The sequence below is a fragment of the Schistocerca serialis genome, chromosome 1 (genome assembly GCF_023864345.2).
Source record: "Schistocerca serialis cubense isolate TAMUIC-IGC-003099 chromosome 1, iqSchSeri2.2, whole genome shotgun sequence".
In the NCBI taxonomy this organism is placed as follows: domain Eukaryota; kingdom Metazoa; phylum Arthropoda; class Insecta; order Orthoptera; family Acrididae; genus Schistocerca; species Schistocerca serialis.
The window spans coordinates 1078423292-1078450184 of record NC_064638.1 but is presented as its reverse complement, the minus strand read 5'-3'; the positions used below and the strand labels follow the sequence as shown (position 1 = coordinate 1078450184).

Below are 26893 nucleotides of genomic sequence, written 5' to 3'. Positions count from 1 at the left end.
CTTCCAATTCGGCGTCTTCGAACTTTTTTGGTGGTCTTCCACGTTCTTAATTTCTTACATCAAAATCATTATTTCTGAACCGTTGAAACCATCTTTTGCATGTTGCTTCTGATAGAGCATATGCCTGGACAAGCATTCGCTGCGACTCTGCAGCACTTTTTTTCAAATGAAAACAAAAAATTAATGCTTTCCGCAAATCATCACTTTCTGGTATAAAATTCGACATTGTTAACACGATGAAATCATATGTTGCTGTTTGTGCCATGACTTGATGCATACTAAATATCTTTGACAGATGTCATACCAACCAAACAAAAAAATTAAGGCTCGTTCACAACAAATGTTCCCTATCGACACATTTGTATCTTAACGTTCATTTCATCCCGGTACACCTGGTATGCAGTATTGTTCTTTTACCGTATTGTGAAATCGTAATAAGTCTGACCACCTACAAACCTACCCCTTAAAACTTCTACTATCTGCTTTCTACATTAGGAACAGGGATGCTCCAAGAAAATACTTGGTCCCTCGGAACGGCACGCCCCTTGGAACATTGCTTTGCAAGAGGCCGACTTGGATCTCCCACCGTCTGGACTATCGGAAATCGGAATTACCCCTGCCCCTCCCAAATGTGTTCAGATACATAACATAAAAATCCCACTCAGTTGATAATGCCGAAAAACCGTTGTAAATGAACTTTGAGCCCCGGTCCTGCTTTAATTAATTTAAGTGTTAGGACGCAGGCATTATCTAGCTGAAAAAAATGCTCCAAGCACTATGGGACTTAACATCTGAGGTCATCAGTCCCCTAGAACTTAGAACTACTTATACCTAACTAACCTAAGGACATCACACACATCCATGCCCGAGGCAGGATTCGAACCTGCGACCGTAGCCGCAGCGCGGTTCCGGACTGAAGCGCCTAGAACCGCTCGGCCACAGCGGCCGGCTGATTATTTAGCCATAGAATAGATACAAGGAGACCAGGTTTACTCTGTTTAATATCTCACACAAGCGCACAAATAAAAAACTAAGCTTTTGGACATTCGCATATGACAGAGAAACAAAACCGTTAATGAACACAGTAAACAACCACCTGGGTTATGTGAAGGCTTCCTAAAATGTAATGGAATGAAAAATATATGGTAACAAACGTAATTAATATTGTACATTTTTATTCTTCAAGGCTACATATTTATTTCATAGCGTAGTTCAAAGAAAGGCAGCACGTTTTGTACTATCGCGAAATAGGGGAGAAAATGTTACCGAAATGATACAGGATTTGGAGTGGACTTTATTAAAGCAAAGGCGTTTTTCGTTGATGCGGAATCTTCTCACGCAATTTCAATCAAAAACTTTCTCCTCCGAATTCGAATTTTTTTTTTTACTCCGACCGACACAGGAATAAACGATTTTCATAATAAAATAAGAGAAATCAAAGTTTGCGCGGAAAGATGTAGGTGTTCGTATCTTCCGCGCGTTGTTCGAGATTGGAATAATAGAGTGGCTCTGAGCACTATGGGACTTAACATCTGAGGTCATCAGTCCCCTAGAACTTAGAACTACTTAAACCTAACTAACCTAAGGACATCACACACATCCATGCCCGAGGCAGGATTCGAACCTGCGACCGTAGCAGTCGCACGGTTCCGGACTGCGCGCCTAGAACCGCGAGACCACCGCGGCCGGCGAATAATAGAGAATTATTGTCTAGGTGGTACGATGAGCCCTCTGCCAGGCACTTAAATGTGATTTTCAGAGCATCCATGTAGACGTAGATGTAGTCACCCTGGCGACGAACACATTTCTCCCAAAAAGAAACCAAATTGTCGATATCGTCACTGTAGAACATTTGACTATGCTGACCAACGTGTTTAAATTTCACAGAGTTGACAACACACGAGTTGCAGCGCTCCTTGCGGCCACCACCGTTACCTCGGCCGCCATATTGATGATGGTCAGAACACTGAGAGGAGGCGATCCATCGTTTGTCTGTGTGAGAACTGTCTTACTTGGTGAATCATTTATTTTTCACTGTAGTCGACATAATCGTCCTGACAGAGTCAGGAACTCTTTAGATAACGAAGATAATTTATTGTTCCCTCTCAGTTCCAATTCGTTTGAAGAAATCCGAATTAAACATGCCTAAACTGTGTTTAGCGTTCAGTTGCACGAGTCGAATTGACGGGAGCTTACGCAGGGATGGGCAGCAAATATGAGTCGGGCAAATTGTTTCGAACCACAACGAGCTGCATCTGCTCAAACAACTTTGAAGCGAAATATACGTACGACACACGTGATCAGAGTCACGTTTTGTCCAAGGCACTCCAAATTGCCTTTAATTTTCCAAAACATTTACAAAAAAAAAGATGGAATCGCACAACTAAGGGCCAGAAAGCAAACTTGCGACATTTTGGTCTGTAACACTCTAAAAGAGTCATCAGTAGCACATAGTAACTCTGTAATCAACTAACTGTACTGCGTGTACATATTTTCACATCAACAAAAACGTCGTTTCTATTAACGAACCACAAAGCATTTCGAAGTTTACTCCATAATCGTCATGTGATACCTGTCCATTACGTTCAGTTTGCGAGCAACAAGAAGTTATCATGGATGGACGGAAATGTTTTGAGTCGCATTCCAGTTTTATCGACATCGAATAGTTTGTTCATATTTCGACTAAAACTTTCCTTGTGTGTGTTTTTTTTTTTAATAGTATAAATAAAGCTAGCACGCGTCACACAGCAGACGACGCCTCTGACAACAGATAAATGGTGGACAGATATCCAGTTTGCTTTAGACATGACGGATGTATATACACTCCATGAAATTTAAACTCATTGTTGTTTACGGAGCTACAACTTCACCTCAGCTTGCACCGTTTCATCATTATCTGAGTGAAGTGGTCTAATTTGCTCTTTAACTTTTGAAAACCAATGAAAATCGAATGAGGCCAAGTTGGGACTGTAGGGAGGATGATCTATCACAGTGAACCCAAGATGCTGGACTTTTGCACTGTCATGGCTAAAGGAGATACTTTTTCGTGTGTGGGCGAACTCTTCGAATTCATGCTTTCAAAAATCGAATATAGCACGCTGTTTCTCAGGCACCGACATACATTGATAAGCCAAAACATTATTATCACTGCCCACTACGTGGCTGGATGTCGCCTGGTGACGTTGCGGGAACGTGATGTAGTGGGAACTTCTGCCACCGAATGTAACAGCAACACCAAATGTACCGGGAAGGGGTAGAAGGCGCCGTATTAAGACTCATCTGAGCTTTCCAAGTGATTTATTGTTTCCAGCTACAGTGCCCCCGTTCCTCTCGATCTGCATCACTGAGTCCCAAAATGGTGAGGACACCACTTTGCTGTCTGCGAAACGGCTTGGCGCGGAATGGCTGCCTCAGCAACCCGTGCATGCACTGCTGTGTGTCGGCCTTGCACAGCAGCAGAGTTGCGGCGTCGTCAGGATGCCAGCAGTTGACTCTGCAGTCTGTGTCCCCGCTGACTCAGCACTGCTCGGTGAGAGCCGCAAGCGTCCAGCTGAAAGCTTCTCGCCAGCATGGCTGAGATTGCGGCGACAACAAGTGCTGGCGATGCGGCGTCTGAATCTGCCTTGGGAAGCCTCCGTCATGTGTTGGAAGCCAGGACGCCTGTCTGCGGTAGCGAGCTGTGGAGTGGCCCACAGCTGGCTGACGACGGACCCCGCGTCGGCCTCAAAGGGTCAAACCAGCGACCCGCCGTGGACTGGAATGCTGGCGCCCCATCTGCTGCTGCATGTAGCTGGTGGTGTGACACGCCCTGCAGTCCAGGAGAGCTGCCACACTTGAATGAATCTCGTTAGAAACCCACACCTATTTATACGTGGCTGTGCACCTCTGTTTTGCCATACGCGCCGCTTCGCGTCACGTACTCATAACACGTTAGGCTGGCCAGTGAGCCCCTTCTGCCTGTGATTTGCGATATGCAAAACCGCTAGGTATTCTCTTTCTGCAATTTGACGGCCCTGTGCCCTCTATTCTACTTCGCAACTGTTGAGATGAGTAATTCACTGCAATCCGGCCTGCACCTGGCTGTAACTTGTGCTCAGAATATTGCACGAAACTAACGTTCCCTATCCTAAACGGAGGTGCCGCTACAGTGACACCGCAAGGAAAATATATAAGGGGATCAAAAACGGATGGAGAACCATTCTAGCGACAACAAGGGCCGCAAATGAGGAAATCTACTGATACAAGCGACTTTGACAATGGTGGTATTATTATTACCCAGAGCCTGTAAATGAATATCTGGAAAACTGCGTATGTGGTCGAATGTTCATGTGCTACAGTAATGAGTGGTAAACGAGAGTGAAACTACCACTGTGCGATAAGTGGTTGCACGTCCACAACTCTTCACGGAACTTGGGATTTGTAGACTTGCCTGCTCTATAAAACTGGACAGGTGGCGACATGCGGCATCTCTGCTAGTAGAGCACAGTGCTAGTGTTTCAGAGCACAGCGTTCATCGTACGTTGTAGAACATGCTCCTGCGCAGCAGACGGCAACCTGCGTGTTCACATGTTGGCCCAACGACATCTTCAGTTACGTTTGCAGTGACCACAGAGTCGTCGAGCTCGGACCGTGGATCGGTGGAAACGTGTCGCCTCGTCGGATGAAGCACGTTTTTGCTACACCAGGTCGTTGGTCGTCTCCGCAAAGGCCGTCATCCATGCGAACGGCGATTCGAAATGTGCACGGCGCCAAGGACACAGGCTGGTGGGAGGAGTATTATACTGTGGGAGACATTTGCCCGCGCTCGCATGGGACCTGCGGTAGTAATCGAAGATACTCTGACAGATGTGGACCACCTGCACCCTTTCGTGCTTGATGTCTTCCTCGCCGGCGGTGTCATCTTCCAGCATGATAATTCTCCGTGTCTCAGAGCAAGAATCGTGCTACAGTGGTTTGAGGAGCGCGATAGTGTGCTCACGTTGATGTCTTGGTCACGAAATTCACTTGATGTGAATCCAGTGGAACCCATTTAGGTCGCTATTAGGCCCCATCATCGCGTACACAAATCAGCTCCCAGCTGTTAAGGAAATTACATGACTTGTGCGTGGACAGCTGGTTCAACATACCTCCACAAACGAACTGTTGGCTCCACGATACGCAGATTTGGTGACGTATTGCGTTCAGAAAGATGGACCAACAAGTTATTAAGCAGGCGGTCGTAATTTTTGGATTGCCAGTGTAGTTACGCTTCATGCCGCCAAGTTCAGCGTTTCATTCGAAGCCCTCTAACTGGACAAGGTTGCAACTTTCGTCAGCGGATCCGTAAAGTCGACCGAGTACTATGCGTGACATGTAATACCTCAAATGATATTTAGAACGGAATAAAAAATTCGGAAGCATTACTTTCGAGCTATCTCCTATCCAGCGAAGCAGCACTTACCAAACCGAAGGCCGACATCAAAGTCTTGAGGGTGCGTCCGCAATCCTAAAAGTCTGACAGCTGTCAGTCCCAGCGCCTCCCTGTCCAGAAATTCTCCATCCGCCCAGATCCGATGGGGCAGATAAAGTGTCTGGAAAACTTTCTTCTCTACCCTCCTGAGCGTTCCGCCAACAAGCAGATCCACCTAAAAGCCCTCAGTCAATCAAAACAGGAGGCTAGTTGTCACCCAGTGATATGAGATGAGATCGACTATTCGAAATCGCTCCATTCAAAATTTTGAAAATATCCCAGTGGACGTTTCCACATACCACGTACGAAAAAATACTGGATCTACATCTACATCTACATACATACTCCGCAATCCACCATACGGTGCGTGGCGGAGGGTACCTGGTACAATAACTACCATCTTCTCTCCAAGTTCCACTCCCAAACAGAACAAGGGAAAAATGATGCCTATATGCCTCTGTACGAGCCCTAATCTCTCTTATCTTATCTTTGTGGTCTTTCTGCGAAATATAAGTTGGCGGCAGTAAAATTGTACTGCAGTCAGCCTCAAATGCTCGTTCTCTAAATTTCCTCAGTAGCGATTCACGAAAAGAACGCCTCGTTTCCTCCAGAGACTCCCACCCGAGTTCCTGAAGCATTTCCGTAACACTCGCGTGATGATCAAACCTACCAGTGATACATCTAGCAGCCCGCCTCTGAATTGCTTCTGTGTCCTCCCTCAATCCAACCTGATATTGATCCCAAACGCTCTAGCAGTACTCAAGAATAGGTCGTATTAGTGTTTTATAAGCGGACTCCATGACAGATGAACCACATCTTCCCAAAATTCTACTAATGAACCGAAGACGACTATCCACCTTCCCCACAACTGCCATTACATGCTTGTCCCACTTCATATCGCTCTGCAATGGAACGCCCAAATATTTAATCGACGTGACTGTGTCAAGCGCTACACTACTAATGGAGTATTCAAACATTACGGGATTGTTTTTCCTATTCATCTGCATTAAGTTACAAATATATATATTTAGAGTCAGCCGCCATTCTTTACACCAATCACAAATCCTGTCCAAGTCATCTTGTATCCCCCTACAGTCACTCAACGACGACACCTTCCCGTACACCACAGCATCATCAGCAAACAGCCGCACATTGCTGTCCACCCTATCCAAGAGATCATTTATGTAGATAGAAAACAACAGCGGACCTACCACACTTCCCTGGCTCACTCCATATGATACCCTCACCTCTGATGAACACCCACCATCGAGGGAGGGAGGGAGAGAGAATGACAGACAGAGAGAGAGAGGCGTTTAGCGGCTGGCAAGGAGCCAGTCGGTGGCGACGTGCTTGTATTTAGCAGGCTCTGACGTCGTCCAGTTGCTTCGGCAAACAAGACTGTCCTGTCCCGAGACATGGCGGCCACCTTCACGGAACCGACTGGGACGTCTCCTCCTCGGCATGAGAAATTAGCTTCTGCAAGACGAGCGTTGCGTCTCTCACTCGAACTACTCAAAGCGTGACTGAGCCAGTGTCTCTATAGGAAGGGAGAAACTGGCGAGTAACTGCCCTCTTCGGCGCCGTTATGTCACGCAGAACCTACGCGCAAACAAAACAAATCTCAATTTTGTACCTGACAAGTTTTTACGGCACACACAACACGAAGGCGTGTCTCAGGTTGGTGCGCGATGCCCTGACGCCATACAGCAAGCCATCTGGAGCGTAACTAGTGTCCTTCCTTTGAAGTTTCCTTCCTCACAGACTTCCTAAATGTCAGCTAAACAAGCTACGTTTTGTGAAGAGACACAAAAGAAGCGGCCCACGCAGCCTGCAACCGTGTTACAGATTCCTCAGAATAGCGTTTTCTATGCCTCCGGAGCGTCCCCTACGCCACACCCGTGCTGGTAATGTAGATGCAGTTATCAACTGAAAGCTCATTTACCACTGTAACGATCAAAGAATTGCTCATACTTTACTTTTATCGGCAGATGTATATTGCACTGTGAAGATGGTTTGCAGGACGTATTAGCTACTAACCTTACTTCATACTTCCTGACACTTCTTGAATTCCATGTCTGATCATAGTTATCAGTGGCTGAAGTTGGTATCAACTGAAACAAGTCAGGCAGACCACTGGCAGACACGTTTCTGCTTCACTCGGAAGTACCTAGGAGCAACACTGAACCGCTCCCTGACTTTCATACAACACTGCTCCCATGTCAAACAGAAAACCAGCATCAGTTTGGTAAACATCACCTCATGCCAAAATTGTGGACCCTGCTCTGAACTAAGCTTGCAGAAAGATTACAGGGTGCTCAAAACAAACTACTATTGAGAAGATTTACTGTCGTGCCGGTAGCACACCTTTAAATAGTCATTGAGAAGTTGCCGCCAATCATGAACAACTGAAAGCTGAAGACACTGGAGATCACTCACTGCCTGGCTAAGAACTACCTCAGCATAGCCTCACTTCAAGTAAAGATTTCGCTTCAACAGCAGAATCTTTGAAACTCCCTCCATACAAAGCAAGACTTTGTCAATGGATATCCGTACAACAAGACTGGATGGGACCCATTGAATATCTTCCTGCCGGCTACAACGAGGAAAGACTTGTTTGTCTCGTAACCGCTAGTGTCGGTAGGACAAGGTTCTCCCTTAAATTACAGGATTTCAGATTGGATTATTGCAAATGTGAGTGTGGAGACGAACAAACTATGGAATATTAATTCAGTCGCCTCTTCTACATCTACATCTACATGGCTAGTCTGTAATTCACACTTAAGCGCCTGGCAGAGGGTTCATCGAACCATTTTCATACTACTTCTCTGCCATTCCACTCTCGAATGGCACGTGGGAAGAAGGAACACCTAAATCTTTCCGTTCGAGCGCTGATTTCTCTTATTTTATTATGATCTTCGTCCATCTATATGTTCTACACAGGACCTTACGATTGTAAACGATAGTACCCTAGGTGTGGCTCAATTCTGGATGTCATCTGATTTGCAAATTTAGTCGGTGATACCTCTAAATGTTCCTTTTTCTAAAAAAATAAGCATGTACTGGGTACAAATCGGGGTACTGTATAACGAGGCTTCTGACACTATAAATAAGATAAATCTTGTGTTACTTCTCCCGACTTTGCGGGGCCTGTCTCAGCTTCCCTAATATTGTTCCACATGCCATCAAACCATCTTGTTCTTGGTTCTTTGGAAAATTTGTTCAACAGCCATCTGAGTTTGCTTCCAATACCGCTTCCTCTACTATTCTTGTGTGTGGTAGCCACTTTCACCTGTTTTCTCTTGCCTCCTAAACAATACCCAGCCATATTGACCAAAATAATTTGTGTATTGGGTGGAGTCATTATGAACTACTAAAGTAATTAAATTGCAGTCGTTTCGACTGATTTGATGCGATTGTCTTCAGGGCGGTTCACTGCTGATTTTGTAATGTTCGTGTCCGAGGGTACGCTAAACCGTCTGGAGCCCCGGAGAGACAACTACAATGCCGTCCCCAGGCAGGCTCTCTCTCCTGCTGTCCAAATCCGTTGCATGTCTGGAAGGATAGCTGGGACGTGTTTTAGTCGTTAGATTACGTTAGTACTCAATGGAGACTGTCCACCAGACCTGGCAATTTTATGGCTCAACAGGACATACAGACTAATTACGTAAGAATTCTGATTCTTTGCGATTATCTGTTGCTTTTTGGACTAGGAAATGAGGATTTACGTAACAGTAACGAAAGTTGCTAGCAAATAATTCAATTGATGAACCAAAGCACCTTAGGTGGAAAATCAGACTTTTGAATATGTGTTATGGAGAATTCATACAGAGAGTATCTCCAAGCGCGGAACATTTTTCTCCTAGACCTCACGTAAGACATTTCAGCTACTGCTTAGGGTCGATCGTGTGTTGGTTCTGAGCACAGTGGTTATCAGATGGAGTCATTACTGACAGATGTCTGCCCCTGTTGAACATACACTACCAGAGCCGATAGAGAGGATGGTGCGTTAGACTTTGTATTTTCAGTTTCAAAACTTGATGAGGTCTCTTCTGTTCGGCGTCTAGTACATCACTGTCTTTGACGGCTCAATCAGTGGTACCTGAGCACGTGATTTGAAGCAGAAAATTGGATATTTTATATACATGGCATGAAATTTAGTGCCTGACTGAATGATAAACAATTTTAATGACTCAGCTGTACACAGTATTACCTTTTTTTTGTGCCGTGTCGAACGTCACGGATAGTTTCCGGGCGCCAACGATGCTGTTCTTTGGTATGTGCCACGCAGGGGGCCAACATGCTTGAAAACCTGGACAGAATAGAAGGAAAATATTTGCGTTCCGAATTTAGCCCGACGAAATCTCGTGTAAACTGCGCCGGTGCATATTTGCTGATTGCTACGCTGTCATTCCAGTCTCACGTCGATATAATGGGTGCCGCAACAGTTGGCAGCAAACAGTGAAACGGAAAACGACACAGTCTTCAGGTATTGTTTGCGTGGCCTCTGTAATATACGACAGTGATTGTGCATAGTTGTCAGGATAAAATAAGACGAGTATCACTCCTGAGGGTATAATTATGACTTTTTAACCAGCGTAATGACGTATATCGACTTAAAACTAAACTACTTTCGATATTGTCCGAAATCGTTGACAACAAAATTTCTTCCGCGTGCCTCAACTTTTGTAAATGGCTCTGGTCCGGCTTTTGTAAATGGCTCCCCTGCTATCTTAATAGTACGGTTAATGAGTTAAAATGTATTTGCAAGCACATATTAGCACGTTTTTAGCGTACTATCATTTTTCTACCGTCTGGCAGTGCGACAAGGTAAAAACTGGTCCCTCATTTGTTGCAATTATCTCATGAACTATTATCTGCACAAAAAATGTCATCAGAGTTTACTATAGAATACTTGGGCAGGAAATTGGAATTTTGTGTGTGTGTGTGTGTGTGTGTGTGTGTGTGTGTGTGTGTGTGTGTGTGTGTACGTGTGTGTGTGTTTGTGTGTAGTGAGTGAAGTGTTATGAAACAATGTGTGTATAGTCACTGATAGTGAGATATGAGTGAACAATGTGACATTACATTATTTGATAAGTTTTTTTGTAAAAAAAGTATTGTATACCAGGAGTAAATCTAATGATTGTCTCTAATTAGAAGTCTGTAAATATATGTGTATACGAATTAGCTTATTTTAAATTGATCTATATTTGTAAATACTTTGACGTGCCCTATAGCCTTGTCAAAAGAGATGTACGGATGAATAAAGCTACTACTACTACTACTGATCATAATTTTTTCTCAAATCGGCAAATAACTTTTTTACAAGGTTAAAATTTCCCAAACTAATACTGTTTTATTCGTGAAATTCTGCAGATCTATGCAAATGTTGTACAGAGAACTCTAGAACGAAAACAGTTCTGTCAAGAACTCTGAAAAAGAAGTACATTCGTCGAAAGCCGATAGTAACCTTTACCGGGCTCACAATATTCTGCACTAATGCCCGATGGCGACATCAGTCCAGATAGTTTTGATACACCGGTATGCACCAAAGCTGCACCGCTGCCGATTTGTCGGCTATCTGAAGATGCGTGGGAAGCCCGAAATAAGGACACCTGGTGTTACTGAGATGATTTTACGATTAGATATTCCTATGAGAAAACGATGCATGTCGTGTTCCATCGGCTTTTGGGAGTCTTCGAATCCATCCATCTCGAGAGTCCAGAAAATGACAATTAAAGAAGATATACAGATGGCAGCTCAGTTAAAAGATCTGGTTTTCGAACCATTTCGCAGTGGAAAACCCGACAGCGACACGCCTGAAAGCGATAATGACACAAGCGACATATGTGACCATGCTTTCGACTGAAAAATGTAAAATATCGAATAAAACATTTCGATACCGCGTTTTCGACTTGCACTTCGCTATCAGCGTTCTCACAAACCATACACCCGAAATTTTACACGAATCTGTTAAATTTATAATTTTGGCTCGAACAGTCCACGGGTATACTGCCGGTTCGTAGTGTCCAAAGGGCACAATATTTCGGCGACCAGACATGTCGCCACCGTCAGGTACGCTGACGAACTGAGCGCCTGAGGGCGGGCGGCCGATTTAAATCCCCTCCCCCCGCGTGCCGCTCTCTTCGCCGTCCGCGCCCCCGTGCCGGCGGTCGCGAAGACGTGGGCGTCGGAATCTGCCGTAGCGTCGATGTGCTTGCTACGTCCGCCCTGGTCGCCAGTTCGTTATATCGAATTAGGTGCTCAGTTAATTTAGTTTTATTTACCTGTAGCTTGTGAATCTGTGTGCTTTCTCTTTAATTTCTTTTTGTACTTGTTCATTAGATTTTCTTTCTCTCTGGGACGTTTTGCGACTCTTCTCCACATCCACATATCTATTGCTTTTACTTTTTTCTTTTCTTACTTCCCCACGTAACCTAGGCTTTTGCAGTGGAATAAAAGTAATAATTAAAGTTGTTCAGCAGGCCTCAATCGTGAACGTTGGCATGGTCTGCCTAAATAATTCTCAATATCTTGAAAACGTAGAGTGGTGGATTATCGTTGTGTGGCATAACAACTCACAAAACTAGTACAATTACTCCTTAATTGTCTTTGTCTGTTCTTTGTAGTTCCCTAGACTTTTTTTTAATGACACAGTATAACTAGAAGTATGTGTTCTATCTGAGAGGAATGATCTAGGATCAGAAATTCGCTTATGTATCAACGTTGAAACGATTTGTTGCGAAGCTTTCTCTCTTGATTATTTCCATCATTTAATACATTGTTTTGAAGAACACATCATATCTTGAACTACAAAAATGTTTTCTATAAAAATGCCGGCCTTAACATTAGACTGGCAATCAACAAACCCTTCGCAACAAGAGCTGCTTGAAACGCGTCAAAAAACTAAACAGGTCAGTGTTGTATTTTGCTAACAAGACTAGGTTCGAAGTCTATCCATATAAGCAAAGACAATTTTATGTGTCACTGATCAGTTCCATTATATGCTCTCTGTACCCTTCGCAAGCATTACTCAAAATGCTCCAAATAAATGTCTAAACGAATTTATTTCTTGTTCCTACATTAAGGAGTTTTTTTGTTTACAAATTACTCTTATTTGTGAAGACTTGCTTAGTCACTATAGTTCTTTTAATCCATCATACTCGTCTTGTCATCTGTACTTCCCAACTACTAAAATTCATTTACCTGTGTAGGTGTTTATTCCCCATCTTATCATGTTCCCGTAATTGTCTGCTAGATCTATCACCATTATTTTAGTCTTGTTCGTATTTATTTATAGTTTATGGTTTTCCAAAAGCATCACTTGCTTTTTTCTACACTGAAAGTTATCTGGCTTATGGATGAAATTTTAGTCAGCGTATTCCACAGGCATGGAAATATTGGAGTATCATTTTGGTAGCGTTCGGACAAGATGTTCATGATGTGACACTTTCCGTTTCTGTAGGTGCGTACACCAAGAGGTCAAAAGTGTCAGAATACCTAATAGTGAAGATTAATAAGGGATGTGACTTGAACTTGCTGGTGGCAGTTTCGCTTAGGTATCTGAATGTCTGTGGAGGAATAGCAACCTCAGTAGCCTAAATCAGATAAGGGAGTTATGTTAGACGTTGGGGTCTGGAGAAAAGTCGACGATGTAACTCATCCCTAAGGAGTCCCACTGAGTTCAGGTCGCAACGCTGTGCAGTCCGGTCTATTTCAGGAATGTTAATGTCGCATCATGCTGATACGAGCAATCATTGTATCCGAACTCTTACTTTACAATAAGCAGCACACGACGTAGTAAAATGTTTCAGTATCCTTCCCAAACGTGATACCACCACCTCTGTACTTCACTGTTGGCACATCTCAAGATGGCAGGTAACGTTCTCAAGGCATTCTCCAAACCCAAACCCTACCGCCGGATTGCCGGAGGGAATGTGATGCATCACTCCAAATTTCTCTTTTCTAGTCATCTACATTCTACTGGGACGCTCTTTATAGCACTTCAAGAGTCCCTTAACACTGATTACTTATGATTGCTTATGAGAGGCTGCTTCACCATTATACCCCACTCTTTTGAAATCCCTACGCACAGTCATTGTGCTAGCTGGATTGTCGGTAGCAATTTGGAACTAACGAGTGATTCCTTCCGCTGATTCTGTGCGATTTTTTACAACGATCATCCGCAATGCTGTAAGGCCTCTGCCTCGTCTTGGTGATACGCGATGTCCCTTCTCGCTTCCACTTCACAATCACATCATCAACAGTCGACTTAGGCATCATTATAATGGTTGGAATGTCTCTGGTGTATTTGGTACTCAGGTAACGTCCAGTGGCCACTTTGAGCTCTGCTGACCGATTCAATCTGCAGTTACTACTTCTCTATTGACGACACAATACAGGGTGTTTAAAAATGAATATTGGGGTTTTAACGCTTTATAATATTTATTATATTAAAATTACAGTTATAAATGATATGTCAAATGAAAGAGCAACTCAACAACCTATAACGCCTCTTCTTCTTGATGGTTTGGTTTGATTTGTACTTGGCCTCGGCTAAAACTCGGCGATAGTCGGTAGAGTGTTGAGATCGTTATCAAGTTACGAAGAAGGCGTTACACAAAATAACAGTGCCGAACCGAAATGTCGACATGCGTGAGATATTTACTTCACCAAGAATCGTAATTAATCGTTTGTAATCGATGTTTAACTGATTAATGATGAAATATTAATGATAAAACCAATACAGTCACATCGACAACAAATTCCCTACAAGTCGGTCGTAATTTTGAAGTATCTAAGAAATCGTAATAGTGGGCTTGTTATTTGAGTCAAAGATTCTACACAAGCGCTGAGCGCTACAGTCAAATATTATCGCTGCCCGTAATCATAGAGTAAATATCTCTGGAGTGAGCACTCACATGCGAAGAACTGGTTTTTTGTTGGTAACATACATTGCCGGCCTGGTCACGTGTTCTCGGGACGTCGTGTGTTTGTCCGTATAGCGCCCTGTATATTTAGAATTGCACTACATCCCTAGTACAGACGGATTCTTTTCGTAGGTGTCGTGGATTATTTATATATGTTGCGCAGACATTTTAACAGTATCTATTTGATACCGGGAATAAACCAGCTACGTAACTTTTAAGGGTAAATGATATTGCATTCTGCTTCTTTGCGATAGGTGTGACAGTTCAGATGGACTCGATTTTTGGCAGTTTTCGGTATGAAACGGCACTTTGTAATATTACAAAGCCTGACGTACATTTTTGCAGTGACAGTCTTGCAAAACGACTTGACAGTACGCTAGAACTTTTGCAAGTGTCCGAAAAACACCGAATTTGCCACACATTAGCGATTATATCCCTGCTAATTCGTCCTTTTTTCAGCTATTTCTGCTTATTTATTTTCTCGTTTTTGCGACCTAAAGCACAATTTTTCTTACTTGTGACACTTTTAAGTATTTATTTAACGCATTTTACGTACTTGCTCCCAGTTTATTAAATAAATAGTAGACTGAGTAATCTATATACATAATCGACAAGTCACTGATAAATGCATGGAGGATGGTATTTGCTGAAACAACTAACCATTCCCTTTCCTGTTTCACTAGCAAATTTACGAGGGGAAGCGATTGTAAGCTTTTGTACGAGCCGTAATATCTATTATATAGTCATAAAATTGTTGAAAAATAGGTCTACAGACTCAAGCCTTAATTATAATGCGTCTCGAAATTTTTAACGTATACAGTGTCTCTTACTAATATGATAACTACAATTAGAACTACATGACATGTACCCATGAAAAGTTACTATCCCTCCTTTCATATATTTTTCTTTGCATCCGTAGCAACAACAGTAATTCACCATCGGTATTACACTATCAACAAATGGTGAAATACAACAAAAACTCTTGATATTATAAACTTCAAACGCTGCAGAAAGCATACAAGCACAGCGAAGTCCCGAAGACAATCCTGGTTTAATGTTGACAACATGCGCAGAACGCAATGCTCACTCCAGAGATACTTACTCTATGCGCGTAATTATTACTCGGGAGTTTCATGTCAATAATTTGGTAGAATTTTAAATCACAAATGCACGACTTGGCACGAGAAGATGTTTTATTGCACAATATCAGTCACTTCCTAACTGAGCCTTGAGAAGAAAACTTTCCCAGGTGTTGGGGGGATTTAAATTATATGCTTCGGACCTATCACCGAAGTTCCATAAACCGCTGGCTATTATGAATGAAAATTGTCTATCAGTGTTCGTTGCCTAAATCACTGTCTAAGTAAGGTTTAGTTCAATTATCTAGTTAAAAGTTCACTTTATTCTAGTAGGTAAAAGTCCTGCGTTCGAATTCTAATACCGTGATATTTGAAGTCACAAGATCGCATTACTGCATCATAATAGATCGCAATTATTCAATCTCAAAAACAATCTAAGCGCGCCTACATGTACTGAAACGTCCCCTTAGAAAAATTATACATGACTGTGCTTAAAATGACACACAATATTTTTAGCACAACGCAATCTGACTTTCAATAATCCCTACAAAAGAATGGCCCTGACTAACATTAACCTATACCTTTCACAAATCACTTGCCTCACAAAAATCTTCGTTACTCGAACTACTGCAATACAGTGAGCGCCAATATTGCCAGCCAAATAAAAGATTAAAACTACTGAACGCACTAACTACTGATAGGCATAGTTAGCAATTGAAAAATTTTGATAGAGAACAATCAATGTATTTACCTTAATAGTGTTCAAAAGTCATAATATATATATCAGTTCATGACATCCAGTCTTACAAATTTACTGTGTCTCTGATGGACACACGTCCAGAGCATCCGCTCTCAAAACTCTGCCATCTCTCTCCCCACATCCACCACTGCTGGCGTCTCACCTCCAACTGCGCAACGCTACGCGCTGTTTACATTCAACTGCCCAACAATACAGTAGCAAATATTGCAACAATGCCGACCAGCCTCAGACTGCACACAGCACAATCAGCGATTTTCATATAGAGCGCTACATGGTGTTACCAATATAAAAACCTAAACAGCCTACTTACAGTACGAGCATTCAAATATATGACCTGCTTCGGCTAACTCTCGTAACGTAGTGACAATGCATTGATTCCTGATTTAATTACTTGTTATTGTCCTAATAATAGTGATAAATGGAACTTCGTTCGCGTATTCACTTTTCTGGGAATTTGGGACTTGGGGGGAAATCTTTGGGGTATTGGGAGCTAATTTTTGATTTTTATTTCTCGTCCGAGGAAGTGGCATTACAAACCTTATAAATGTTCAATGTGATCACCATTTGTCACACGGCACACATCAAGTCTATAGCCGAGTTCTTCCCAAAAGTTGATAAGTGTGTCTTCAGTGATTGTAGTAACAGCTGCTTCAATCCGGTTTCTTAATTCAGGGAGGTCTGCTGGTAGCGGAGGCACGCATACACGATCCTTGATGAATCCCCAAAGGAAAAAATCGCATGGCGTTAGGTGTGGTGAGCGTAGAGGCCACGCAAAGCAAGCCCTGTCATTGGGCCCTTTGCGGTCTATCCAGCGCTTGGGCTGTAGACTTGATGTGTGCTGCGTGACAAATGGTGCTCACATTGAACGTTTATAAGGTTCTTGGTAAAACTGTCTGAGTTGCTCTTTCATTTAGCATATCATTTATAACTGTAAGTTTAATATAATAAAAATAATAAAACGTTAAAACCCCGATATTCATTTAAAACACTCTGTATACGTCGCCTCATTTTATAGTGGCAGGCCCACCTTTCGTGACGTATGGTGGTTAATTCCATACTACACTACTGGCCATTAAAATTGCTACACCAAGAAGTAATGCAGATGATAAACGGGTATTCATTGGACAAATATATTAAACTAGAACTGACATGTAATTACATTTTCACGCAATTTGGGTGCATAGATCCTGAGAAATCAGTATCCAAAACAACCACCTCTGGCCGTAATAACAGCCTTGATACACCTGGCCATTGAGTCAAACAGAGCTTGGATGGCGTGTACAGGTACAGCTGCCCATGCAGCTTCAACACGATACCACAGCTCATCAAGAGTAGTGACTGGCGTATTGTGACGAGCCAGTTGCTCGGCCACCATTGACCAGACGTTTTCAATTGGTGAGAGATCTGGAGAATGTGCTGGCCAGGGCAGCAGTCGAACATTTTCTGTAGCCAGAAAGGCCCGTACAGGACCTGCAACATGCGGTCGTTCATTATCGTGCTGAAATGTAGGGTTTCGCAGGGATCGAATGAAGTGTAGAGCCACGGGTCGTAACACATCTGAAATATAACGTCCACTGTTCAAAGTGCCGTCAATGCGAACGAGAGGTGACCGAGGCGTGTCACCAATGGCACCCCATACCATCATGCCGGGTGATACGCCAGTATGGCGATGACGAATACATGCTTCCAATGTGCGTTCACCGCTATGTCGCCAAACACGGATGCGTCCTTCATGAAGCTGTAAACAGAACCTGGATTCATCCGAAAAGATGACGTTTTGCCATTCGTGCACCCAGGTTCGTCAGTGAATACACCATCGCAGGCGCTCCTGTCTGTGATACAGCGTCGAGGGTAGCTGCAGCCATGGTGTCCGAGCTGCTGCAAACGTCGTCGAACTGTTCGTGCAGATGGTTGTCTTGCAAACGTCCCCATCTGTTGACTCAGGGATCGAGACGTGGTTGCACGATCCGTTACAGCCATGCGGATAAGATGCCTGTCATCTCGACTGCTAGTGATACGAGGCCGTTGGGATCCAGCACATTCTGCTAACAGTCATTGGATGTCGACGAACGCGAGCAGCAATGTCGCGATAAGCTACAATCCGACCTTTATCAAAGTCGGAAACTTGATGGTACGCATTTCTCCTCCTTACACGAGGCATCACAACAACGTTTCACCAGGAACACCGGTCAGCTGCTGTTTGTGTATGAGAAATCGGTTGGAAACTTTGCTCATGTCAGCAAGTTGTAGGTGTAGCCACCGGCGCCAACCTCCTGTGAATGTTCTGAAAAGCTAATCATTTGCATATCACAGCATCTTCTTCCTGTCGGTTAAATTTCGCTTTTGTAGCACGTCATCTTCGTGGTGTAGCGATGGCCAGTAGTGTAATTTAAATTGAGGATATACTGGATTGTTTTCAGCAGTCCTGGTGGCTTTCTCCAGGTGCTTACCTGATGTTACTTTCCGCCCTCATGATTCCCTCTTAAATGCCTGGTCGTGTTACAGGAGCTGCGTAACTGAGAGGCGGCGCGTCCCCAGCGGCTGCACAGCCTTCCCGGTATTCCTGCGGCGGCGCGGCGGACTGCTGTGACAGGTAAGGAGGCGGGCGTCGCTTGGCAGAAACTATGCCCCCTCCCCTACTGGAGACGGAGCGGTGTCCGTGGCGCGGCGTCTCGCGAGCTCATTACTCGGGGCCACAGCCGTCGCCTCAGAGGGCCGGATTAATCTCGGTCCGCCAGCTGCTTCCCACTGCCCGCTGGCCGCTAGACGCTGTCTCTGAGGCCCCAGGCGTCCTCCCTGTTGTTGGAGACCACAAGGTTGCAGGGCCCAGCGCGTTCCTCCAATACCAAAGACAGTTTTCGAGGCGTTACCTCACGGTTGTAGGAGGTCGGTTGTGGAAGGAAGTTAACACTAATGAGCAACTAAAGATCAACTATTTTGGAGGAAACACACGGGTGATACACTGCAGCGTATGATTTGGGTGGTAGAGGGTCCAGGGTGGGGGCAGTGCAGACGTGGGTTCAAATTTACAAACAATATATTCTTCTACATTTGTACAGTTAGAGAAAGCTTTTGACAATGTTGACTGGAATACTCTCTTTCAAATTCTGGAGGTGGCAGGGGTAAAGACAGGGAGCGAAAGGCTATTTACAATTTGTACAGAAACCAAATGGCAGTTCTAAGAGTGGTGGGACAGCAAAGGGAAGCACTGGTTGGGTAGGTAGTGAGACAGGTTTGTAGCCTATTCCCGATGTTATTCAATCTGTATATTGAGCAAGCAGTACAGGAAACAAAAGAAAAGTTCGAAGTAGGTATTAAAATCCATGGAGAAGAAATAAAAACTTTGAGGTTCGCCGATGACATTGTAATTCTGTCAGAGACAGCAAAGGACCTGGAAGAGCAGCTGAACGGAATGGACAGTGTCTTGAAAGGAGAATATAAGATGAACATCAACAAAAGTAAAACGAGGGTAATGGAATGTACTCGAGTTAACTCGGGTGATGCTGAGGGAATTAGACTAGGAAATGAGACACGCAAAGTAGTAAAGGAGTTTTGCTATTTGGGGAGCAAAATAACTGATGACGGTCGAAGTAGAGAGGATATAAAATGTAGACTGGCAATGGCAAGAAAAGCGTTTCTGAAGAAGAGAAATTTGTTAACATCGAGTACAGATTTAAGTGTCAGGAAGTCGTTTCTAAAATTATTTGTATGGAAGTGAAACGTGGACGATAAATAGTGTAGACAAGAAGAGAATAGAAGCTTTTGAAATGTGGTGCTACAGAAGAATGCTGAAGATTAGATGGGTAGATCACATAACTAACGAGGAGGTATTGAATAGAATTAGAGAGAAGAGGAGTTTGTGGCACAACTTGACTACAAGAAGGGATCGGTTGGCAGGGTATATCCTGAGGCATCAAGGGATCACCAATTTAGTATTGGATGACAGCGTGGAGGGTAAAAATCGTAGAGGGAGACCAAGAGATGAATACACTAAACAGATTCAGAAGTTTGTAGGTTGTAGTAGGTACTGGGAGATGAAGAACCTTGCACAGGATAGAGTAGCATAGAGAGCTGCATCAAACCAGTCTCTGGACTGAAGACCACAACAACAACAACATATTCTTCTAGACAAATGGCAATAAGTACTACAACTGAACCTAACCTGCAGCTCAATTACAGCTCTTGAAGGCCGAGCATTAAATAAGATGAGAGAAAATTCCTTCAGCACAATATAAAAAAAAATTAAATTAGATCTCTGAAGTGTTCCAGGATCGGAACATTTCCATAATAAAACACAAGAAACAAGTTCTGTCTCCATTTATTAACAAAATCAATTTCAACAAGTCTTCAGTTGCACAAGAAAACCTTTATTTGGTTCACCCTACCGATTTCGTCGGTTTAAACTATTGTATTCAGAAGCGAAATCTTTGGAAGACAACATCAAAATAAGGGTCGGATGATTGTGTCCTTTGATACAGAATCAATAAAACATAGTGACATTCCTAAAAATGTATAATGTATGAGATGAGTATCAAACAGTATGTTGATTAATATATTGCAAGATCCGCCTCCGTTGCAAAAATTTTCTGATCTTAATGCAGGTTTCGGCTAGAATAATCTAACCTTCTTCAGAAGCATAAAATTACTATAACATGCCAGAGTAAGGCACAGTCAAGATTAAAAATTAAAACGTATAGTACCGTGCTACCATGTCGAATTAAAACTACTTAACTGATGTCCAGCCCCGGCATCACTTCACCACGCGGTTAGTTGGTAGCGGCGACCACGTTGGTTAGAGTGCCAACTTCTGTTAAGTAGTTTTAATTCGACTTGGTACCACAGTACTGTATGTTTTAATTTTTGATGTTGACTGTGCCTTACTCTGGCATGGCATAGTAATTTTATGCTTCTGAAGAAGGCTAGATTATTCTAGCCGAAACCTAAGTTAAGACCAGAAAATTTTCGTAACTGAGGCAGATTTTTCAGTATATTAGTCCATCACAGTTGCTGACGGGCCTGCAATATGCTAAAAATTCCTAGTATGTTGATTGTAGTCGCACATTCTATCTACAATGTGATATTTGAGAGTTAATTGTTTACTGCTTAATGCATATATCATATATATTTAGCTGTGTCACTCTGTTTTATTGATTCTTAAGCAGAGAACACTACCGTCCGATCCTTATTTTGACTTTGGTTTATCAATTAACTGACTTATTTCACTTCTGAAGGTGACAGTTTAAATTCTCGAAACCGTTAAAGCGAATCAAATAAATATTTTCTTGTGCACTGGACGAGCGAATTTTTATCTTTGTTGCTGAACTACAGCTATGAACAAAATAATAAAATGATTTTCCTCAACTGAACGTATATGGTCTCCTTTGATCGACGTTGAAGCTCAACGCAGACAAATTTCAATAAGGTCAATAACCTTGATGAAAATCTTAGTTTAACCGGTAAGTTCACTGAATGCTTGATAACACAATCCTTCTATTACTGGAACATCAAAAGATATTCTCCGTGATGTGACACAGTCCTCACACGCGATTGAACACTCGGGAATCTCATAAGTCCATGCTCCCACTGAGAGGCGAATAGAGTGATACTTAAGGTTCCGACAAGACCAGTGTAATTTCACCCTTCAATCCCAAGAATAGTCTGACAATAACGAATGATACCAACGGTTTCCGCGAGCATGTCGCAGAACGTAGCACTGTCCACTGGAGGCAGTTGCCATACCCGAATCTCGACAGATATTTCAGATTCACAGTCTAAGAAGTTATCTGTGTCAGAACCTTAACAGCTCGTAATCCATTGCTTGTAATTCCAATAGGCAACGGGCAATGTTCCGCAACTGCTGACCTGTTAGGCTGCTACAATCGGGTGTGTCTTTGGTGTACTCGGCAACCAGTTTATCAGCGCACGTCGCCTGCCAAGATATTCTGCTTGTTGGAGACTGGCATCGGGCCGTTAACCCGCGAACTGTTTCATCATGAATAATGCCTGGAGAATTTGTAGAATTACTTCATAAAACTGATCACGTATGATGCTGTTTTATACGATAAAATCGCAAGTCTGTAAAATTATAGTTAATTGCAGAATATCAATGGCTGGTTGTAGCTGACACTAAACATAAGCCGGCCGCGGTGGCCGAGCGGCTCTAGGCAGTTCAGTCCGGAACCACGCGACTGCTACAGTCTTAGGTTCGAATCCTCCTCGGGCATGGATGTGTGTGATGTCCTTAAGTTAATTAGATTTAATTAGTTCTAAGTCTAGGGGACTGATAACCTCAGATGTTAAGTCCCATAGTACTTAGAGCCATTTGAACCAAACATAAAAAAAATCGCGTACTTCACGAAAATAAGCGTAAAGAATCAATATCATTCTCTTAAATCTTTGATGGTCAATCGCTGGAAGCAGCCTCAAACTGTACAAACAACATAAGATTATCAACATAATATTAAACAGCCAACCGGTTGCACATAAACGGCAGGTACATTAACCTAGGTTTCGACAACTGCTAGGGGTGTCTTCGTCAGAATAAATGTTGCTAAGTCTTAAAACTACATTACGATTTAGCAACATTTATTCTGATGAAAACACCTCTAGTATGTGTCGGAACTATGTTGGCTGTTTAATACTATGGTGAAACCAATATACGAATGCATAACAACAGCCATGTTTAAAACTGTACTATTTTTTATCTCATTTTTGGTATTTCGCAGTAATTAGGTCAAGATTAATTAATCAGTTATTCAGCAGTTTCCATCCTCTTGATCAAAATAGTATTTTAAAGAAAATCGCTCCAAAACTTGCGAAAATTAATCGATAGCGCTTTGTCTCTTAATATCAATAAAGGGATACTCACATGAAGAATTACGATACAATGAATACTGAAATTGCGACGTTTAGTCGTAAAGGATACTACAATAAATGAAATTAAATCAGTTACGTACTTGCCTCTTGTCTGACACATGGACTTCACCCATGTAAAATATATTTTTTAAATTTGTTGTATCACTGAACTCAATTATAGAAATTTCTGTTCATCAGAAATTGCATGTAGTGCGACTTTTAGATTTTTTATTACTCCAAAACAATTAATTTCGAGTTTTCAAAACTGAACAGAATTTGAATATAGCAGTTAAGAGGATTGAATATGTAGTGCTGGCTTTCTGGCTTCAAATAGTTTAACAGTAATATATCCATAAAAATTATCGACATTTCATTAGTACAGCTGAGAAGTAGTCTACCAGCCCGTGAAAGGCAAAGGTCTCGAGTTCGAGTCTCGGACCAGCCCACACTTTTAATCTGCCAGGAAGTTTTATATCAGCTTACACACCGCTGCAGAGTGAAAATCTCATTCTGGAAACATCCCCCAGGCTGTGGCTAAGCCATGTCTCCGCAATATCCTTTCTTCCAGGAGTGCTAGTCCTGCAACATCCGCAGGAGAGCTTCTGTGAAGTTTGGAAGGTAGGGGACGAGGTACCGGCAGAAGTAAGGCTGTGAGGACGAGTCGTGAGTCGTGCATGGGTAGCTCAGCTTGTAAAGCACTTGCCCGCGAATGGCAAAGGTCCCGAGTTCGAGCCTCGGCCCAGCACACAGTATTAATTTGCTAGGAAGTTTCGTGTCCCTGCATGCACACAAAATATCAGTTGTTTCCGAGGTAGTAATTAAAACTCTACAACTACCCCTCGTATTTCGGTGGTCTGAAATTATCACCGCTGCAATATTTTCCACTTTCGCTTATAGCCATATTACACGAGTACATTTATCTCTATATGATACACACCTGTTCACACTACGCAACTGAATATTAGTGCGATAAATGTGAAATTGCTCCTGAATATCGTTGTCGTATTGTGTTAGCATGTATAGGTCCATACCCCACAGACATGAAATTACTAGGAGACTACAAAAGGTAAAGTACACTGGTCGTCCCAACCTAAGAGCACTGCGCAACCTGTGTGATACATTGTCAGAAGAGAATTCATGTTCAGGGTTGCCTACAGATGCAGTTCCAGATATTAGTGGTGTTTGTTCCGTCGGACATGTCCGACACGACTCATATCTATAATTCCATGGGCACGACGGCTGTTTGCTGAAAAAGTTTCATTGCAAAATCACAACCAACGTCCGTCTTCCTATGGGAACCAGAAGTCTGGATGTGTTATGGGCAGGGGTCGTTGCGGTGAAGCGAGCTGAAGGTTGGGAATTTGGATGTGACTAAGATAGTTCAGAATGGTTCAAATTGCTCTAAGCACTATGGGACTTAACATCCGAGGTCATCAATACCCTAGACTTAGAACTACTTAAACCTAACTAACCTAAGGACATTACACTCATCCATGCCCGAGGCAGGATTCGTACCTGCGACCGTAGCAGCAGCGCGGTTCCTGACTGAAGCGCCTAGAACCGCTGGGCCATAGCAGGCGGCGATGAAAATTGTGTCCGGATGACAAGACGGTCATGTCTAACGTGCTAGAAAAGAAGACTACCCGGTTTAGAGTCTCGGTCCGGCACAAATTTTCAATTATCGCCATTGCATTGCCGCAATTCCCTGTGCGTCTGGAGGTCATTGTTTCCTTACAATCTCTTTGCCATCCCGTTTCCTCTCCATTCCTTTCGTCCCAGTTATTTACGCAAACGCATTTCTGCTGCGGTATGGATAACAGGTACATCACATTGTGCGACTGAAAAGGCACGTCAACTAGAAACGTACTCCAAAGTTACAGTACGCGAGACGGTACAATTCTTCTGTGGAAAACGCGTAAAATGCACACAGATTCACCAAGAAATTCTACCGGCACGTTGGGCAAATGGAATTTTGCTTCCGGCCGTACTGAAGTAGTGTCAACAATTTGATCTAGGCAGCACAGACGTGGGCCTTGCCGATCGGGAAGGAATGCCAGCGACATCATCTACAGAAGACAATTTGGAAATTTGTGGTAAGTTCCTATGGGACCAAACTGCTGTGGTCATCGGTCCCTAGGCATAATCTAATTTAAACTAACTTACGCTAAGGACAACACACACACCCATGCCCGAGGGAGGACTCGAACCTCCGAGGGGAGGAGCAGTGCGAACCGTGACAAGGTGCCCTAAACCGCTCGGCTACCCCGCGAGGCTCACAGAAGACAAAGTACAGCCAATTGAGGAACTAATTCACAGCAGTTGCAGATTATCATACAATGAGAACGTTCAGCGATTTTCTAATGGATCCGTAACCAAGGAGCGTATTTCTGCTGTCGAGGAATACGAGGTGCATTCAAGTTCTAAGGCCTCCGATTTTTTTCTCCAGACTGGAAAGAGATAGAAACATGCTCATTGTTTTAAAATGAGGCCGCGTTCATTGTCAATACGTTCCAGAGATGGCAGCACCGTACGGCAGATGGAATTTTACCGCCAGCGGCGAGAATGAGAACTGTTTTAAATACTTAAAATGGCGACGTTTTCCTTACTTGAACAGTGTGCAATCATTCGTTTTCTGAATTTGCGTGGTGTGAAACAAATTGAAATTCATCGGCAGTTGAAGGAGACATGTGTTGATGGAGTCATGGATGTGTCGAAAGTGCGTTCGTGGGTGCGACAGTTTAATGAAGGCAGAACATCGTGTGACAACAAACCGAAACAACCTCGGGCTCGCACAAGCCGGTCTGACGACATGATCGAGAAAGTGGAGAGAATTGTTTTGGGGGATCGCCGAATGACTATTGAACAGATTGCCTCCAGAGTTGGCATTTCTGTGGGTTCTGTGCACACAATCCTGCATGACGACCTGAAAATGCGAAAAGTGTCATCCAGGTGGGTGCCACGAATGCTGACGGACGGCCACACGGCTGCCCGTGTGGCATGTTGCCAAGCAATGTTGATGCGCAACGACGGCACGAATGGGACTTTCTTTTTGTCGGTTGTGACAATGGATGAGACGTGGATGCCATTTTTCAATCCAGAAACAAAGCGCCAGTCAGCTCAATGGAAGCACACAGATTCACCGCCACCAAAAAAATTTCGGGTAACCGCCAGTGCTGAAAAAATGATGGTGTCCATGTTCTGGGACAGCGAGGGCGTAATACTTACCCATTGCGTTCCAAAAGGCACTACGGTAACAGGTGCATCCTACGAAAATGTTTTGAAGAATAAATTCCTTCCTGCACTGCAACAAAAACGTCCGGGAAGGGCTGCGCGTGTGCTGTTTCACCAAGACAACGCACCCGCACATCGAGTTAACGTTACGCAACAGTTTCTTCGTGATAACAACTTTGAAGTGATTCCTCATGCTCCCTACTCACCTGGCCTGGCTCCTAGTGACTTTTGGCTTTTTCCAACAATGAAAGACACTCTTCGTGACCGCACATTCACCAGCCGTGCTGCTATTGCCTCAGCGATTTTCCAGTGGTCGAAACAGACTCCTAAAGAAGCCTTCGCCGCTGCCATGGAATCATGGCGTCAGCGTTGTGAAAAATGTGTACGTCTGCAGGGCGATTACGTCGAGAAGTAACGCCAGTTTTATCGATTTTGGGTGAGTAGTTAATTAGAAAAAAAAATCGGAGGCCTTAGAACTTGAATGCACCTCGTAGAATGAAAGATAGGGCGCTCCCATTGTTCTTTATAGAGACTTCGTGACTGATGAGAAGTATTTTCATGTATCTGTGAATTTCAAGTGTAGTACTGCATT

The 26893-nt window shown here is 43.3% G+C and overlaps 1 protein-coding gene across 1 annotated transcript in view; it reads left to right on the top strand.

Annotated features, from left to right (window-relative positions):
• The window catches only part of LOC126416008 (somatostatin receptor type 2-like), a 694311-nt gene that overhangs the window by 386857 nt on the left and 280561 nt on the right, over nt 1-26893 (top strand). Inside the window, exon 3 of the mRNA XM_050083474.1 lies at nt 18721-18808. The gene's annotated coding sequence lies outside the window, so the exon portion shown is untranslated. The remainder of the gene's footprint in view (nt 1-18720; nt 18809-26893) is intronic.